The following is a 15,646-nucleotide window of genomic DNA, read 5'->3' as shown; positions in this document are numbered from 1 at the left end:
GTGGAAGGAGGAGAACATCATAATAGGGGAGCCAAGTCAAGCCTGACTTATGAGTCCACATATGGTGCTGGCTATATCCCACAAAGCCATCTTCTGGATTGACCACGAGACCATCTATCTGCTGACGGACCGCGGCACTAGTCTTCATCGGAGGTGCAAGGTCTGTCACCGCAACATCTTTCGTGAAGTTCTTTTGGTCTCGTCTGAATGCATGGTCACGAGGGAGGAATTGAGATGTTTGTCAAACGCCGAATACTTGAGTGCACGAAGGAGTTTCTGTACCTCGTACATGCTCTTTGGCAGAATGTGATCCTCCGAAAGCAGGCTGCCAATAACTGTCAACATGCCATCGAAGGCGTCTCGACTCAAGCTATATTGCGACTTTAACACCATTTTGCGTCCAATGGCATCCAGTTGAGAGACCTTTGTCTGTCCGTGAAGGGGTTTCTGTGCCGCGGCAAATATGTCATAGAACGCCTTTGCGGTTGCCTCTGGCTCCTCCTCCGTACGTCCTTCAGCGAACTGTGCCTCGTGATAGTCATTTAGCATGTCCTCTACCCCGGCATCGGCATCATAATCCTCCACGTGTGGTTCACCACCTCCTCTCTCATACGACCATCCTCACCGTGGTAGACCCACCGGGTATAGCCTGCCGTAAATCCATTCCTCCAAAGATGTTCCCCAATTACCTTCTTTGCTTGTCTCTTCCTGTTTACACAATTGCTGCATGGACACACTAATTTACTCGCTCCTTTAGCAGCTTCGCCAAACGCTCGTTCCAAGAAAGCATCGGTCTTGTCGATCCATTTATCGGTGACCTGACCCTGACCTAAGCGGCCACTGTACATCCACTCACGGTCTTCCATACTCTAAACATATACACCCAGGCAGCGGCGGCGGCCGAGGTGGCGGGGGCCTTGGATTAACTACAGCATAAATCAGAAATGCGGTTCTAATCCTGTGGTGTATCAGCTAGTTCGGGTAAATCGTAGTTGGTTATATTGTCCATATGTCTATAAAATTAATCAGGATATTTCTTGATGATTACTGAGACCTCTGAGAAATAGTTACTTTAAATTTGTGCAGGTTCAAGGTGATCTGGCCGGCGCAGCGGCCGGGGGCGGCGGGGGCGCGGTAGGGGCCAGGCGCGGCGGGGGCAGGCGCGGCTGGGCGGCGGGGGCAGGGGCACGCCGGGGGCGCGGCAGGGGCCTGGCGCGGCGGCGGCCGGGCGCGGCGGGGGCAGGGGCGCTGCGGCAAGGCGGGGGCAGTGGCGCGGCGGGGGCAAGGGCGTGGCGGCAAGGCGGGGGCATGGGGCACGGCGGGGGGAGGCGCGGCCGGGCGGCGGGGGTAGGGGCGCGGAGGCAAGTTGGGCGTAGGGGCGCGGTGGGGGCAGGGGCGGCGGCAGCGAGCGGAGGGGGCAGGGGCGCGGCGGCCGGCGGGAGGCGGGGGCAGGGGCGCGGCGGCCGGCGGGAGGCGGCGAGGGCAGGGGCACGGCGGGGGGAGGCGCGGCCGGGCGGCGGGGGGCGGGGGCAGGGACGCGGCTGGGGTAGTGGCGCGAGGGCCGGGCGGCGATAGCGGGCGGGCGGCGGCGGGGGCCGGGCGGCGGGGCAGGGCCTCGGCGGCAAAGGCGCGAGTGTTAGGGCTGTGAAGGAAGTGCACAAGTGTGATGCGTATAGGCTGTGTAAGGAATAACTTACCTTTTGCCGAGTGCCAGATCACGGACACTCGGCAAAGAGGTCTTTGATCTTTGCCGAGAGCCAAAACATGGCGCTCGGCAAAAGGTTCTTTGCCGAGTGCCAAAATTCGAGCACTTGGTAAAAGACTTTACAGTGAACCCTTGAACTTTTGAAAAATTGCGAACAAGTACTGCACTCTAACTTGAACTCATTTAAATTTGTGCAAAGTAAGCTTAAAATGAAGTAAATTTATTCAAGCATGTTACTGATGCCATCATGCTTAGATTTTTTTTACCATGTGTTGTTCTGATGCAGAATAATTCATAGTAAATTTTTTATAATTTTATAGCACTGTTTAACTTAATTAGATTAATGTATAGTAAATAAATTTGAATTCTTAGCATTCAATTCTTTTGCTTTTTAGTGTTTTGATTGTGAATTGTAGGATTTCGACCTTATCATGAAGGAAAGATATTGACATAATAATCACTTAATTCAAATCATTGCATATCATGTAGAATCAACGACGCTTGAAGATGGAACTTGTGAATTGGTCCCGGAACCCGAGCAGGGTATATTCGAAGACCAAGTGAACGTCGCCGAGAATCTTACTGAAGCCCCGCACTTCATGAATTCTTGTCATGTACACTTTGTTGTAATAAATAAACGCAAATTCATGTATTCCTCATTTTAACAAAAATGCCATTATGTTACACCTGGTTGATCACAGAGATAGAAGTAAATCATCTGCCCCTGCCCATATGAAAAAATAAAGCTTTCGGGATCTCGCATTCCTCTGTGGAACAAGCTACTCCTTCCTTTTAAAATTTTAATTTATAATTCGTCGAGGACAAGCCTTTGACCAGCAATTAGCCTATTGTAGTTCATAATTTTTATGACACAAAGCTGATGCATTAGATTCATATTTAAATATACTTTAGCATCACATAAATGAAATATTAATAGAGTAATTCTTGGTCAAAGCCTTGTCCTCACAAAACGAAATACACCTTATAATTTCAAAATGGAGGTAATATATGTAAAGAGATGCATCAAACAAGCTGATCGACCACAAGTTTTACAAGAGTTTAACGACGAAGTTAACAAGCAATGCAAAATAGTTTTACAAGAGTTCAACGGACAAATTCACAAAGTTCACAAACATTACATTACATCGCCATTAATGATTACATAGATATTAAATCAGGCAATGGAGCTGAATTACCATGGGTAGCTTGACTTTCTGATTCCTCCCCGCCCCACTAGTTGTTGTTTATCGTGGCCGTGCCACAGCAGCTTACGCTAGTTGAGCAGTTGCTCCAGGGGAGGCAGCCGCCGAAGAAGCTAAACAGCTTCGACCACCTCGGCCACTTCATCTGTGCTGACCAGCTCGGGTTTTGTGAGAAAAAAGAAATCGATACAACCCTACCACTAAAGCAAACAAAGAGAAACTTCGCTCATGAATACGCCTGGTTTGCTGATGCAGATACAGGAAGAATGCGATTATTCCAGCAAATGCATGTAGCAATGGGGGGTACCCGATCCTGATGCGCGGGGGATGTTGGTGGTGATGGGCGCTCTGGTCCCCGTGTCGGCGCGCTTCGGGAGAAGCTCGCTGATGGCGGCCTCTGAGGAGGCGCCGCAGATGTGCCGGTGGTGGTGACGGCCGTGATCTTCAAGGCGGTGCACTCCAGGAGCGGGGTGGTATGGGAGGATTCGTCGCGGAGGGTGATGCTGCTGATAAGATAGTAAATAGTTATCAAATGATATGTGAACAAAAATGAATTTTCAGTTACAGAAAATCCAAGCATAGGTAGCAAGGTAAAACTGTAATGTAATTAAGACGTACTAGCAAATATACCCGTGCGTTACTACGGGAATCCATATAAATGAATTGATTAGTTTATAAAATGTATATATTATACACGGTATGTATTTTATCATAACATAGTACGTATCGGTCGAGAACTTTAGTCTTTTACTATTTTACTCGCCAAACTTAATTCTAAATGGTTTCAGACCCTAAACTCGACATACGATCATCCGAATTCTGATTAAAACTCCAATTGACAAACCAGAGAATCAATGCTTGCTTTAGAAATTGTAGAGATTTGTCATCTCTGGTATTATCGATCTATCATTGATGTTCCAATTTTATATTTCCTAGTGCTTTAATCTTATATTGTCCTAGATGATGATAGCCACTGTAAGCTTAGCAAACAAATCAGATATTCAGCAATCTATTGGTACTGAAGCATGATGCATCATTTTATTGAAAATTGTTGTCTTTTTTGTGACGCGTTTGTGAAATTATCGGTAAGGAGCAAAATGTGATGCGGTGATACTGCTTTAAGTTTTGTGAACTTAACTTACAGGTAACTATAACTGTGGTTCAATAATATTGAAAGTTTGCTATAATTGTAGGCTACACTTGGTTAGAACTATTTCCTCGTACAGGAAGAAAGCATCGGGTAATTCTAATACTTCTATGTCAGTTTTTTGTGAACAAACTAGTTTCATCTTTACTTACTTGCAAGGTATCATGATCATGTGGGGTCCATTGTGCGGCGGCGGCAGCAGGGCGGCGGGGGCGCGGCGGGGGCCAGGCCGCGGCGGGGCGCGGTGGGGGCGGCGCGCGGCGGGAGGGGCGCGGCGGGGGCGCGGCGGGCAGGGCAGGGCCAGGGGCGCGGCTGGGGTAGGGGCGGCGGCGGGCAGGCGGCGGGGGCAGGGGTGGGGCGGTCGGGCGCGGCGGGGGCAGGGGCGCGGCGGCAAGGCGGGGGCAGGGGTGCCGCTGGGGCAGGGGCGGCGGCTGGCGGGCGGCGGGGGCAGGGGCGTGGCGGGGGCCGGACGCGGCGGGGCAGGGGGCGGCGGCAAGGCGGGGGCTGGGACGTGGCTGGGGCACGGGCGGCGGTGGGGGCAGGGGCGCGGCGGCGGCGGTGGCCGGGTGGCAGGGGTAGGGGCGGCGGCAAGGCGGGGCGGCGGCAAGGCGGAGGTAGGGGCGCGGCGGCCGGGTGGCGGGGGCAGGGGCGCGGCGGCAAACTTGCGAGTGTTAGGGCTATGAAGGAAGTGCACAAGTGTGATGCGTATAGGCTGTGCAAGGAATAGCTTACCTTTTGCCGAGCGCCAGATCACGGACACTCGGCAAAGAGGTCTTTGCCGAGCGCCAGATCAAGGACACTTGGCAAAGAGGTTTTCGCCGAGCGCTAGATCACGGACACTCGGCAAAGAGGTCTTTGCCGAGGGCCAGATCACGGACACTGGGCAAAGAGTTTTTTGCCGAGGGCCAAAATTCGGGCGCTCGGTAAACGGGGTTTTTTTATTTATGGGAAATTTAGGGTTCTTTTGCCTAAATATGTTTGAATGAAAGGTAATTTCAAAGTGTATGAAGGGTAGTTTCGGAAAAGAAAGTATTTACTTTTAGACCGCTGTATGAAGTAGATTTACCCTAAGGTTTCAATTGGAATATGAATTTTAAATAGATTTTATTTGAAATTGGATAGTTTGTTAGATTTTGAAACAGTTTCAAAACCCTCACTCTTTTGAAGTTGACCCTTAAATCAAAGTTTTAGGTCTTTTTACACTCTACACTTTTGCTTTTAGGCATATTTTCATTTGAGATATGGTTTGAAAGAAAATCTTACTTTACAGTAAACCCTTGAACTTTTGAAAAATTGCGAACAAGTACTGCACTCTAACTTGAACTCATTTAAATTTGTGCAAAGTAAGCTTGAAATGAAGTAAATTTATTCAAGCATGTTACTGATGCCATCATGCTTAGATTTTTTTTTACCATGTGTTGTTCTGATGTAGAGTAATTCATAGTAAATTTTTCATAATTTTATAGCACTGTTTAACTTAATTAGATTAATGTATAGTAAATAAATTTGAATTCTTAGAATTCAATTCCTTTGCTTTTTAGTGTTTTGAATGTGAATTGTAGGATTGCGATCTTATCGTGAAGGAAAGATATTGACTTAATAATCACTTAATTCAAATCATTGCATATCATGTAGAATCGACGACGCTTGAAGACGGAACTTGCGAATTGGTCCTGGAACCCGAGCAGGGTATATCCGAAGACCAAGTGAACGTCGCCAAGAATCTTACTGAAGCCCCGCACTTCATGAATTCTTGTTATGTACACTTTGTTGTAATAAATAAACGTAAATTCATGTATTTCTCATTTTAGCAAAAATGCCATTATGTTAGACCTGGTTGATCACGGACACAGAAGTAAATCATCTGCCCCTACCCACATGAAAAAATAAAGCTTTCGGAATCTCGCATTCCTCTGTGGAACAAGCTACTCCTTCCTTTTGAAATTTTTTTGCCGAGTGCTTTGAGCCCTACACTCGGCAAAGGACCTATTTGCCGAGTGCTTGTCCTTGCACTCGGCAAACAATTTTTATTTTTTCACTTTTTGGCACCGAACTTTTTTGTTGTGATACTTACATTATATGCAACATTATGTGCAATTTGTGCTCATTGCTCGAAGTGTTTGCTATATTTCATCAATTTATTTTCTTTTATTGAATTTCTTATAATTATTGAAATTTGAACTACAAGTCACACGAATAATGGAAAACAGTGAATGAAAAAATGATATTCACATTATTGAAGCATGCGTTGAGACCTTATCGAGAAAAAAACCAGAAATTTCAAACTTTTGTCCACGAAACATGACGACAAACTTCTTGTTCAGTTGTTTTTAAAATGTATAAAAAGCAAATATGGCCCGAAAATCATGAAACTTGTCGAGATGTAATGATATCACATGGGGGAGCTGTGATAAAAATCTGATGAGGTTTCGTGAAAGTTACAACATACGATACTTACAAATTGAAAGTTCTCTAAAGAGGTGTATGATTCTATGTGAAGCCCGATTAGGTGTTAAGCATCGTAGATGTCAAACTTTCACGAAATCTTATAAAATTTTATCACAGTGTCCTCACATGATAGCATGACATCTTGATAAGTTTCATAATTTTCCGACCAAATTTGCCTTTTATACAATTTAAACACGACTTGAACACAATTTAGTCGCCATGTTTCGTGAATAGTAGGTTTGAAATTTCTGATCCTTTCTTCGATAAGACCTCAAAGCATGCTCATTAACATGAATAACAATTTTTCATTCATTTTTTCCACTATTCGAATGACCACGCAGTTCAAATTTGAATTATTCAAAAAATTCAATAAAATAAAATAAATTGACGAAATATAGCAAACACTTCGATAAATGAACCTAAATTACATATTTTGTTGAGGAGAATGTAGGATGACAATAAAAAAAATTTTGGACAAAATTAAGAAAAAATATGTATATTTTACCGAGTGTCTTGCCTAGGCTCTCGGCAAAAATCCTCTTTGCCGAGTGTCTTCGACTAGGCACTCAGCAAAGCCTAACGCCGTTAATTGCCGTTACGTCCTGGCGCACGTTTGTCGAGTGTCTACCTTTACCGAGTGCTTGATACTAGGCAAAAATTTCTTTGCCGAGTACCCGATATTTTACACTCGGCAAATCTCTGGACACTCAGCAAAGGCCGTGTTTCCGGTAGTGGTTTCACGTAACATCTAATGAGAATAACAGTAGCAGAAATAGAGTTATGTAACATCGACAATACCTTTTGAAATATTTAAAAAATATAATTGCGATATTTTTGAATTATAATTGCAACATTCCAAAAAAATAAAACAAATAGAATTAGTCGATTAGATTAAAAATGTGCAACGTGACAAATTAATTATTGAAATATTCAAATTTATGCAATATTATAAAATAGTTGTTGCAACGTTACATCGCATCTCAAATATACTGAAAATGATCAGCGCAACATCACAAATTGACCCATCGTACAATATTAAAATAACTATTGCAACATCAATAATCAATTGAAAACTTCCGCTATAACAACTTAAACTCTTGTTGCAACATTATCCTATCCCTGCCATAATAAAAAATTATATAAAAAATCCATCGCAACATCGGTTATTTGCGATAAAAAGTTAAGTCCTACCGTAATAGTTGCTGCAACGTTATCTCATATCTATCGCAGCAAAACTATATAAAAAAATTTGCGATACATCGGGGGAAGCAAACGAGCAGACCGCTCCCATTCGATTTTTTTAATCGCATCGGACGCTGTAGCCGGAGAATTACCGTATAATCCGTCCACCGCCCTGCCCTCCCCTGCCCCATCTCCTCCACCGAAGCAGATGCGACAGCGGCCCCATCCCCGGTTGGAGGAGGCGCGGCGGCAGCGAAGGATCGACAACGCCCATCTCGATCCCGGCATCCGAAGTCTGGTACTCGGCCACCGAGCTGGGAAGCCCCTGCCCTGCGGAGGCGGAGGGTAGGACGGCCACGGCGACGACGGGCGGGCATTGGCGGGCATTGGCGGACAAATGCCGCGGCGCGGAGTGCAGGGCGGGATAAGACGCGCGTCCTGGGACGAGCGTCGGCGCCTGTCGAGGTACCCGCGTGGCTGAGCCGCTTCGTCGTGCCGGACCCGGAGCCGGCGTTGCTGTTCGAGATGGAGATGGACAACGACGGCAAGGCGGGCGCCAGCGGGTGGGTGCTGTGCCGCCGCGCGACGGCAGGCGCGGGCGTCGGTGGTGGAGGGCGCCGATCGGACGCTCAAGGGCTGGGACATGTCGCGGGTGCGCGACGCTGTGCGGAGCCGGACGGGATTCGACGGATGACGACGAGACGACGCCGGCCATCGTAAGCTTGGGTTTTGATTTCCTTTTTCCTCTTCATTTCTTGCTCTCAGATTTCTCCTCCTCTCCTTTTCCGGGGTGAAAATTTTGTAACACGCGCGGGTTGCTTCTTGTTTTTGGCCTCCGATCCATCGGCCACTTAGTAGTAAATCAATAGAATCAAGAGCTAGAGATGAAGCGAGAGATGTGTAGTACTACTGATTCCATTGATTTACTACTAAACAAGGGATTTAGTAGTAGTACGAGTACATAGCTCAACAAGAGAACAAGTGCATTCATTGGTTGAATAATCTGGGGGGCTGCTAATCCGCGCACGCGCCAGGAGCGCTCGCGGCGCGCAACTCTCCGACAGCACATAATTTTCTTTCTTTAAAGTATTTTTCTCCAGAACTTTCTATATTTGGTTAGTTATAACTTACATACATGATTTTACACATAATTTTTGCTCGTAACTTTTAACAAGATAAATTCTCATCATAACTTTTATGATACATATAATTTTTACGTATAACTCTTTCTTATCACTTATTAATGGATAGTTTTTTGTAACTTTTACGATACATAAAATTTTAATGCATAAGTTTTTTAAAAAAACTTAGAGGGTAATCTTTTAGCATAACTTATATGAAGATGTTATCAGGAAGACTTCTCCCACAGTCTTTTACACACAAGTTCACCATACAACTTCTAATCACATTCTGGTGGGTATTTTTTTAGTACAATTTCCATAAAGAAGTTGTCAACAGAACTTCTCCGGAGAAAACATAACAGGAGGTGAAAGGAAAAACCTGAAAAAAAATTGATAACACTTTCCATTACGGAACATATAGGAAACAAAATAGTAGAAAAGAAAACGAGATAAAGCAAATTAATACCTAGAGGAAAGGACGTGGGTGGCGCGCAGACAAAGAAACGACTGCGTTCGGGCTATAGCATCGTGTGCTACGAAGCGCTGTAGCGTGCGAGAGGTCCCTAGGAGAGTAGGAGGGGTACAGGATACTAGGTTGACCACTTCGGACAAGTGTACAGGAGCCAAAAGGAGTAGCGTAACTAACGTTGAAAATGACAAAGGGGAAAGGAAAAACGGAGAGGAGCGAAGTCAGTATTGGGCAGAATGGGCATCGCATGGGCCTTTCAAAGCAACAGCTCTTGAAATCCCAGGGCCTGCTCATCCATTCTTGGGCCATCTCGCATGGGTCTTATAGCCTCTCTTGGCATTTTTTTTTGTTGGACACTAAGCCCAAGTGACTGTGTAGTAGACAATACGGAGAAGCCATCGAATTCGAACAGTCCAATCCATCCGAGCGGGTACCAAAACGAAGAAATGTCCTGCTTGCGGTCAAGTCCGCCCGCAAGCATTCGACGTGCGCGCCCCGCCTCCCCCGCGTGATCGCGTCCGTTCCGATCGCGACGGCGGCCGGCGACCGCCGCTGCCCATCTGTTGCACGCACCTGACCTCTCCGTGATCCTGTCCCGCAGCGCGTGTGAACGGCGGCGATGCGATCCGGGTCCCCATCCACCCCGGCGCGAGGTGACACGACACGACACGACACGAGCAGGGCGCTACCCCGTCACCGCCCCCACCCCACCCACCGGCCGGCGCGCGCCACCCGCCATCCAAGTGAGACCTCCCCCTGTCCGCTGCCTGCTGCCTTCCACCGTCCCCCGCGGTGACGCCGACCTCGTCCTCGGCCCTCGCTCGGGTGCCATCGGAAGTGCCCGCGACGTGACCCGCGGAGAAGGAGAGCAACGATAGGGAATTTTCAAGATGCTGCAGCCGCGGGGCGGCCGATCTGCCGATGACGGCGCGCGGTGGCTGCGTCCTCAAAGACTTTCAGGTATCCGCCGATCCGTGCACGTCGGACGGAGCCTCATACGAAAAAACTAAGGTCCGTTCTGCGGCGGAAACGGAGCCACGCCTGCGGAGATCGTCGCGTACTTTTTGTTTGCCCACGATGGTCAGGCAAGTTGGCCCAGCGTGTTCGCCGCCGCAGCTGGTTGGGCGTGGCCTGTCGAGAACCCCTTTTCCGGCCGGTGACACGAGCAAGGCGCGCGCGCGGTTTCTCTTTGGCGCGGCGGTGGGCGCGCAAGGCCACCGGAGCCTTTCGCCCGGACGCGGCCGTACGCGTGCAGGTGCGGAGGTGCCAGCGCCATGACCGCGCACCTTAAGCCGTGTGCACGCCGCAAACCTGGTGCCGTCCCCTCAAGACCACGACACGCACCGTTGGTCGTTACCTAGGAATAGGAATTGAGTGGCGAAGACGCGCACGAATGAGCACCGCGCTACTACACGTGCAAGTGCCCAGCACCTATAGATGATCTTATCGCATGCCTGCCTGCTGCCTAACCGTTCATCCATTCTCTCCGCAGGCGGCGGGGAGTTACCACACGGACGGCGCCGAGCTCAACCGGCCCGACGGCGGGCGGGGCGGCGGGGAATGGAGGGTGGTGCGGCGTGGGGCGGTGCGCCCATTCCGCGACACCAAACACGCGTGCGGGCCGGAGCCACCACGACCTCGTAGTTATCGGCAAATCTCCCAGGCAAGTGACGGGGCATTGGCCGGCCCACCTCGCCCGGAGGAGGCAGCGCGTTGATGGCTCGAAAGCAGCGGCCGGCGCGTGATTTATTCCTGCATCAAGGGTGTGGATGGATGGATGCTGCCGTGTTCTGTTGCATTGGCGCATGCTCGGGGCTCGGTTGCTCGCAGCGGATGATGCTATAAAACCCCAGCCGAAAGATTCGACGACGGTGGCACCCATCACCTATCCACACGCTGGACCGGCGCCTAACCGACGACAAAGACGGCCCTGTTCCTCGCCGCACGCCCGGTCCGAGTCACCGCACAGTGAGAGCCTCCTCCGATCATGCTGGTGCGGCTGATGAAACAGTGCCGGACGGGAATCGTTGCCGTGGCCATGTACTGTCACGAAGGCACGAACTCGTGGTCATCTCGCCTACCTGACCTGAATGCGAGAGCGGCAAGAGTAATTGGGTGACCAAGGACTGTAGGAGCATGCATACGGGGGAAGTCAAGTTCGATCCATGGCTGCATCAGCTGACGCAGGAGTACGCGTACGTATGAGTAGTCACGCCGGAGTGCGTGATTACGTGAAGGCCTAGCTACCGGTACTGCACCAGCAGATGACTGAGGACCTGCTGCCGTACGGGACTACAACGACAACCAGGCGTCCAGCCCTGGGGCAGGATCGACGGATCGCGCCCCTGGGAACGCTCGACGAACGGGACAAGCGGAGCGGGCTCGGGAACAAAAGAAAATGGCGTCAAATCAGCACTGTCACGGCGTGAAAAAGCACGAGGGCGGAGGGAGATCTTTGCGCTTGTACTTCACGGCACCCTCCTACTGCCCCGTCAGTCCCTCACTGCCACCATGTCAAATACAGGGAGGCCCTTGTTGCTCGCTGCCTGCGCCCAGGCCAGACCACAGAGGGCGGCAGTGGTGTTGGTACGTGTGCCGTGCGGAGTTTACGGGGAGGAGCGCTTCGCGCTATGCCGCTGCAGCTCCGGGCAACCAAGATGGCGGGACGTCGCCGACTGGTAGTAGCTGCTTGGATTAGACAGTATGACATGATCCGGACCTGCATCTTCTGTCGAATACGAAAGCGAGGAAAAGGCCGGCCACGAGCATCCCGTTCGGCAGTTTCTTGCCCCAGGCAAAGGCAAAAGAGTAGTCCGCCTCAGCGAGAGCGAGCCAGAGACATGCCACCGAGCCGTTCTCTTCTCCGTGTAATCTTTTTTAGACGGACAAAACGTTTCCAATATAGACTGAAGCTGGCCTGTCAATCAGGCGCCACCGAAGAGATTACGTTAGCGGTGAAAGTGAAAACATATTGTAACTTGACTGCTCGAGGAAACTTTACATATTTCATCTAGTATTCGGTCGCTGTATAATACCAATCAACATGTGCATTTGCATGAGCTAGTAATTTTCATGAGATATTTGATTGGACGTTTAGATTAGTTAGAATATAGACATCTCTATATCATTTTTCGAGTTGTGCCTTTTGTATAGTTTACTTGAAATGTAGATGTAGGTTTAGAACTTTAGATGTTTAGTTTTTAGTATGGCCCTAGTTATATTTCCAGTAGAATGGTACTGTTCATCTTCTCCTATTTACTTGAATCCATAGCTTTGGCTAAACTGAGGTTGTAACCATAGACCTTCTATCCAAAATTTTATGTGTCAAGTTTCACCAAACTTAATCGCATTACTGGCTGCTTTGATATATAAAATATTTGCGTGCTCTTAGTTGGGTTGTATACAATTATTACAAAAACTTAAAGAGATGCCAATGTTTTTCATATTTTTCTTTCTTTTCCAACTTCATCGTAGCAAGTGTTTCCTGAAGATTATATACAGAAGAATTTTCCATAGAAGCGATATGAAGACTTGCCAGTACTTTAAACCATTATATGTGAGCTTGTCCTAGAAAAATTATAAAAGTGCTATAAGAACTATCATTATAGTGGCATTCTTGCAAAATATAAGAATACATTTGTCGAATTTACAAATGGTCCTTTAGATAATCTCTCTCTAGAATAGAGTCTAGCACTTGTCAGACCGAGCCGGACTAGGGCTGAGCTGGAAAAACCAAGTTATTTTCGGGTCTGGAAGTCGTGCTCCATCCCATCTTATGGGCAACTTTGAATTAATTTTTTCATGATGGGGTTTCCACTCTTTTTTAGTTAAATAATTATATTAAATAGTCAGGCTAGTCCAATTTTTTTATTAATTATTTTTCTCTAGCCGAGTGTGCTAAAAATCCCTGAAATGCTTAGGTCCAGCGTGGGCCTGGTCTAAAATGCTTGGATCTAGTCTAGATACTCTTCTACAGTGTTCCTAAAGCAAGCTTTTTCAAGAATATCGATATGAAATCGGGGTACGGGAGAGTAGTGAGCGCACATGTGAGAAACCGAAGGTGCCCATTTCATATCAAGGAGCTGTAGCCTGGGGGCCGGCTTTCTCCAGTCTCCTTCCCTCCCATACACCCACATCAAGAATCAAGAGGAAACCTTGGGTCCCAGGCTCCATCCGCGATGCGTGCCTGCGTTCCTGTTCACACACTGTCACGCACACGCACCCATCGCCAAAGCCATCGATTAACCATTAAAGCCCACGGCTTCTGCATGCACACACACGATGATGCCCGTGCGCCGATGATCACACGTGGGACCCTGCACCCATGCATGCACAACACAAACACACAACGAGACACGGACGCGGCAGTGCGGCCCATGGCCTGGCCTGCCAGCCTCCGAGGTCGCGTCATGGGGCTCGACGGGAAACTCGGGCGCCTCTGCTCCACATCTCCTCCCAGCGCGATCTGCCGATCTGGGTCGCCCCTGGCGCTCATCGAAGCGAAAGACTGCTGCGTGCGTCGCCGCAGCGGCGCCACGGCGGCCGAACAGTCCACGGCGCCCGAGCCGGACGAACGTGTGGCCGTGCCAGGCGCCCCAGGCTCCCCCTCGTGCCGGTGTCTGCTTGCTGTCTCTGACCGCCACTAACTCGGCGGGCCCTCTCCCTTTCTCTCCACCCTGCAGCGCAGGGGGTGCTCGCCAGGAGAAAGGAGCCAATGGCCGCCGGCCCGGCGGTGGGGCTGGGGCAGGAAGACACAGCGAGCCCGCCGGCCGCTAGCTAGCTGTGCCTGTGCATGCGCTCACGGCGGCCGGACGGACGCTGCTGCGTGCATCAGCGACAGCGCCGTTGTGACTGTGAAGCCTGTGATAGATGAGGCTGTGACTGCGACCGTCCAAGCGCCGCACGGGCCAATGCGCGCGCACGGTCGTGCTGTGCCGGCCTGCGCGTGCAGTGATGTAGCGGAACCAGCCAGCCAGCTAGCGCAGCGTCCGTGACCGGCCGGCCGGTCGCCGTCGAGGGCACGGGCGCGCCGGAACGGCGAGTACGCCTCGCCACCTCTCGGCCGGCCGGCAGGATGCGTTTTCAGATTTCGGTCATGGAATATCGTCAGACACCGCTCGGGTCGACACCGCATCGCCCGACAAACCACCGAACACCTCCCGTGCCGGCCGGCTCCTGAGTTCTGTTGGATCGGTCTGGTCCGTGGCTCCGTGTGCGCCTGGCTTTGGCTGCCGCGAGCGAGTAAACTCGACGCCACCCACCTCAGCGCGGTGACCAGTCCACCACCGAGGACGCGTACGTGCGAGGGCCAGGGGGAACTTTGCATGGCCTCTGGCTTGCGAGCAGCTTGACCGAGCGTACGGGTACGGTGCGCCGGCTGACCGGCACCGGCCAGCGGCCAGCCCCCCTCGACACTCGGCCGCCAGGGCCGCCATGAATGAGGAGGCTGGCCGGGAGCACCAACACAGGGACTAGCGGCAGCGATGGCGCACAGTGGCCGGCCGGTCCACGTGCCCCGGCACTGTGCCGCGACGCCCTGCTTGCTTGTTTCTAACCAACCAGCCAGGGAGTCGCTCGCCAGGACGGGGACGGCGCGTACGTGCGTACGCTGGTCCGGGCGCCCGGCGTAGCTACGCTGCGACTGCTCCCCGGTGACGATGCTACATTGGCGCCACAGGAAGGGCTACAGTGCCAACAAAAGCTCGGCCACGGAGGACCGGTTCCTTCGTCTAGTCCAGTACCAGCAGTACTCTCTCTCTCTCTCTCTCGTGATGGATGGACGTGACGTTAAATGGAAATAGCAGGGACGTCACCTCCAGACTGCCTCGCCTAATAGCTATACGCCCCTAGCAAAAGCATCATAGGAGGAGTAGCATTAGCTCATCCGATCAGCTCGTCTGAGCCTATACGCGTATCCGATCGATCCACGGCGTCCCGCGGCGACCGTATCTCCCGCCGGTATAGCCGGGTAGCCTTTCCGCCTACGGGGACGCGACGCGCGTCCCGTCCGAGGACCGGGTCGACTGACACGGTGACACACCCTCCCCTCCGACGTGACGACCGTATAGCGCGTCGCACCCGTATCCCGGGGGAATCTACGTGACGATCCTCCCTCCCTCCCGCGGCACTGTAGTACCGTACTGCCCACGCTAGGCGGAGGTGGCCCCACATGTCATTGGGACACAGGGGGGCCAGAAGGGGGAGGGGTCTCGTGAGGGAGACGGGCCTGGGCCAGGGGCTGTGCAATGTTACGTCGCGTCGGCGGCGGGACCCAGTCCGATTGTTTACTTGGGGGTCCAATTATTAATGGGCCAGGTCGCCCGCTGGCTCTTGCGCCCCCACCACCACCACCACCACCACAACCAACGGGGT

Source organism: Panicum hallii, chromosome 3, assembly GCF_002211085.1.
Source record: "Panicum hallii strain FIL2 chromosome 3, PHallii_v3.1, whole genome shotgun sequence".
Classification (NCBI taxonomy): domain Eukaryota; kingdom Viridiplantae; phylum Streptophyta; class Magnoliopsida; order Poales; family Poaceae; genus Panicum; species Panicum hallii.
This window is presented reverse-complemented; position numbering follows the sequence as displayed.